Raw genomic sequence first — 4,688 nt, 5'->3', positions numbered from 1 at the left:
TTAGTAAGTTTGCAGATGACACCAAAATTGGAGGTGTAGTGGACAGCGAAGAGGGTTACCTCAGATTACAACAGGATCTGGACCAGATGGGCCAATGGGCTGAGAAGTGACAGATGGAGTTTAATTTAGATAAATGTGAGGTGCTGCATTTTGAGAAAGCAAATCTTAGCAGGACTTATACACTTCATGGTAAGGTCCTAGGGAGTGTTGCTGAACAAAGAGACTTTGGAGTGCAGGTTCATAGCTTCTTGAAAATGGAGTCGCAGGTAGATAGGATAGTGAAGGCAGCGTTGGTATGTTTTCCTTTATTGGTCAGAGTATTGAGTACAGGAGTTGGGAGGTCATGTTGCGACTGCACAGGACATTTGTTAGGCTACTGTTAGAATATTGTGTGCAATTCTGTATTGAGTACAGGAGTTGGGAGGTCATGTTGCGACTGTACAGGACATTTGTTAGACTACTGTTGGAATATTGTGTGCAATTCTGGTCTCCTTCCTATTGGAAAGGTTTTGTGAAACTTGAAAGGGTTCAGAAAAGATTTACAAGGATGTTGCCACGGTTGGAGGATCTGAACTACAGGGAGAGGCTGAACAGGCTGGGGCTGTTTTCCCTGGAGCGTCGGAGGCTGAGGGGTGACCTTACAGAGGTTTACAAAATTATGAGGGGCATGGATAGGATAAATAGACAAAGTCTTTTCCCTGGGGTCAGGGAGTCCAGAACTAGCAGGCATAGGTTTAGGGCAAGAGGGGAAAGATATAAAAGGGACCTAAGGGGCAACTTATTCACGCAGAGGGTGGCGTGTGTATGGAATGACCTGCCAGAGGAACTGATGGAGACTGGTACAATTGCAACATTTAAAGGGCATTTGGATGGGTATATGAAGAGGAAGGGTTTAGAGGGCCAAGTGCTGGCAGGTGGAACTAGATTGGGTTGGGATATCTGGTCAGCATGGACAGGTTGGATCGAAGGGTCTGTTTCCATGCTGTTCATCTCTATGACTCTAAACCTATGCCCTCTGTTCTTAGACATAGTTAAAAATCACACAACATCAAGTTATCGTCCAACAGGTTTATTTGGAAGCACTAGCTTTCAGAGCACTGCCCTTTATCAGGTGGTTGTGGAATATAAGATCATAAGACACAGAATTTATAGCAAAACTTTACAGTATGATGTAACTGAAATTATATATTTGCTATAAATTGTGTCCCACGATCTTAGACTCCACAACTACCTGATGAAGGAGCAGCGCTCCGAAAGCTAGTGCTTCCAAATAAACCTATTGGACTATAACCTGGTGTTGTGTGATTTTTAACTTTGTACACCCCAGCCCAACACCCACACCTCCAAATAGTTCTTTGAAATGTCCGCCTTTGGGAAGAGATTCTCACAATCTCCCCTGTCTACACCTCTCAAAACTTTGCACACCATAACTCGGTTCCCAACTCATACCCCTTCTCTACAAGAAAAAAATCCAGCCTATCCAGTCTCTCCTCCTTACTGAGACTTTTCATTCCATACAACATTTTGGTGAATCCTTTCTGCACTGTCTCTGGTGCAATCAGAGACAGTATGGTGACCAGAATTGCACACAATATTCCATCTGTGGCCTAACCAATGTTTTATAAAGTTGTAACAAGACTTCCCTACTCCTATATTCTCCAACTATTCCATATGCTAGTTTCACCAGTCCATCTGTGCGGACACCCTCAGGGATCAACACATAGATCAAGGTCCCTTTATTCCTCAGCACTCCTAAGGGACCTACCATTCACCGTGTGTAAGTTTACTCCCTTTATCTAAGCAAAGATGCTCTGCCTGTCGATGCAATCCAGTGAAGGTATACCAGACTCATTCCGACAATGCCAGGACTGATGTATGATGAGAGTCTGGCTCAGTTAGGACTATATTCATTAAAGCTTAGAAGAATGAGGGAGTAATCTCATGGAAACCAATATAATTTCAACAGGACTAGACAAGGCAAATACAGGAAAGATGTTCACTGAGTCTAGAACCGGGGACATAGTTTAAGAGCACAGAGTAGACCATTTAGTACTGAGACGAAGACAAGTTTCTTTCCCCAAGAATGGTGCACCTGTGGAATCTCTGCCACAGGAAGTGGTTGAGGCCAAAACATGGAATGTTTTCACGAATGAGTTAGATGTAGTCTTAGGGCTAAAGGGTATGGGAGAAAGCAGGGGCAGGATATGGAGTTGGATGATTGGCCATGATCATATTAAATGGCAGAGGAGGCTAAAAGGGCCAAATGGTCTACTCGTATTCCTATTTACCTATGTCTACAAAGATGCCTCTTTACCACATATGGAAGTACTCCCACAATGCAATAGTCTGAGATTCAAATGAGATATCAGAACTGTAACCTCCTGAAGACTTTAACAAGTGATTGTGACTGACATATCAGGGCTGGAATAGGTGTTCTCACTCCTGGAACCTATTGTTTTGGCCATTCTCATTCTCTCCATCAAAATCTCACAGATGGTTTTTAAGAAAGGTCCTGACCACTCATTTTTAAAATTGACCTTTATTTTCTGACAGCAAGAAGTCGAGTTTTTTTTATTCTCTCATTGGACTTGGTTGTCACTGGCTGGCCAGTACTTTTTTCCCATCCCCATTTGCCCCTTGAGAAGGTGGTGGTTAGCTGCATTCTTGAACCACTGCAGTACTTGTGCATAGGTAGACCCACAATGTTGTAAGCGAAAGAATTCCAGGATTTTGACCCAACAATACTGAAAGAACAGCAATATATTTCCAAGTCATAATGGTGAGTGGCTTGGAGGGGATCTTGCAGACGTTGGTGTTCCCATTTATCTGGTGTCTTTGTTCTTCAAATGGAAATGGTCGTGGATTTGGAAGATGCTGTCTAAGGATCTTTGATGAATTTCTGCAGTGATTCTTGAGATGGTTTTGAACATTGGTGGACTGAGTGCATGTGTGTCAATTTAGTGCCAATGAAAGGAACTGCTTTGTCCTGGATGATATCAAGCTTCTTGAATGCTGTTGGAGCTGCACTCATCCAGGTAAGTAGGAAGCATTCCATCACACTCCTTAATTGTGCCTTGTAGATTGTAGGCTTTGGGTTATCAAGGGTGTTACTCGCAACAATATTCTTAGTCTCCGATCTGATCTTGTAGCCACTGCGTTTATGTATCAAGTCCAGTTGTGTTTCAGGAGAATTGTAACCTCCAGGTTGTTGATAGTGGGGGATTCAATGACGGTAGCATCATTTAATGTCAAGGGGCATTGGTTAGATTGTGTCTTATCACAGATAGTCTTTGCTTGGCATTTGTGTCAGGTAAATGTTACTTGCCAATCAAGCCTGAATATTGTCCAGACCATGTTTCATTTGAGATGAAAAGTGTGTTGCTGGAAAAGTGCAGCAGGTCAGGCAGCATCCAAGGCGCAGGAGAATCAACGTTTCGGGCATAAGAAGAGCTTATGCCCGAAACGTCGATTCTCCTGCTCCTTGGATGCTGCCTGACCTGCTGCGCTTTTCCAGCAACACATTTTTCAGCTCTGATCTTCAGCATGTGCAGTCCTCACTTTCTCCATGTTTCATTTGAACGTGGATCATTTCAATGTGAACCGTGTGTGGCGCTGAACACTATGTAGTCATTGGTAAATATGCCCACTTATGATGGAGGGAAAGTCATTGATGAAGCAACTGAAGATAGTTGGGCTAAGGAAACTACCCTGAGGCACTCATACAGAGATGCCCTAGAGCTGAGATGACTGATCTCCAACAAACGCAAGCATCTTCCTATGTACCAGGTAAGACTCTGAAATAACTCCACAGAGGCCAGTATGTCAGCATCAAGTCTCTATTTATTTACACGTGAAGAGTCCTTGACACTGCTCCAGCTCCCTCAAAGCCAGATCTCAAAGTGATCAGTACCTCTGACACTCCTGTTTATATCTGTCCACGAGGGGTCTTTGATTGGACCAAATTAACAGCCTCAATCAGGGAACTCATACTCTGAGAGGTCTACTTGGCTGAACTCATTACTATCACATCCATCCTCCTTTGGTAGCTCCTCCTGAAGCATTTTAGCACAAGGTCAAATTCCACCAGCTTTCCCTCTAATTCAGGCAGCGTGTAACACCCAGTTTTTCACCTCTTGTGCCTGGGAAGAAATTCATTCACCCCATCAGGCAGCAAAGGAATCCAGCAGCGATATCTACCGTGTCCATCCCAGATTCCAAGGAATCTTTAATGCTTGACAGAGAAAGAGAACCCACTGGTCCCAGAAGTCAGAAAGGGCAGTTGAGGAGCTGGGTACATTTTGCTAGACACAAAAGAGTCAGCTCAGCTCCTGCACTGTTTACGAGATTGCAGCTTTCATATTGTCCTCTTGCTTGTCCAGGACCATTGCACTACCCAAAAGTTTATTTGCTATCGAACCTGACGTCGCGTTGACCATGCCTCTTAGCCATGGAAGGTCATTCCAATTGACCCTATACAAAACTTTGTCTACGGCAGTAAACAGTAGAGCCTTGTGTCTAACACTAATATTCCTGATTCTGGATTAGTGGTGCTGGAAGAGCACAGCAGTTCAGGCAGCATCCAAGGAGCTTCGAAATCGACATTTCGGGCAAAAACCCTTCATCAGGAATAAAGGCAGTGAGCCTGGAGTGTGGAGAGATAAGCTAGGGGGGGGGGGGGGTGGGGAGAA

At 44.1% G+C, this 4,688-nt stretch overlaps 1 protein-coding gene across 18 annotated transcripts in view; it reads right to left on the bottom strand.

The window, feature by feature from the left end:
- The window catches only part of obsl1a (obscurin like cytoskeletal adaptor 1a), a 297,489-nt gene that overhangs the window by 256,892 nt on the left and 35,909 nt on the right, over window positions 1-4,688 (bottom strand). The gene's annotated exons all lie outside the window — the stretch shown is intronic.

This window comes from Chiloscyllium plagiosum, chromosome 7, assembly GCF_004010195.1.
Source record: "Chiloscyllium plagiosum isolate BGI_BamShark_2017 chromosome 7, ASM401019v2, whole genome shotgun sequence".
In the NCBI taxonomy this organism is placed as follows: Eukaryota; Metazoa; Chordata; class Chondrichthyes; order Orectolobiformes; family Hemiscylliidae; genus Chiloscyllium; species Chiloscyllium plagiosum.
The sequence above is the reverse complement of the archived record's forward strand: the minus strand, read 5'-3'. Positions and strand labels throughout refer to the sequence as shown.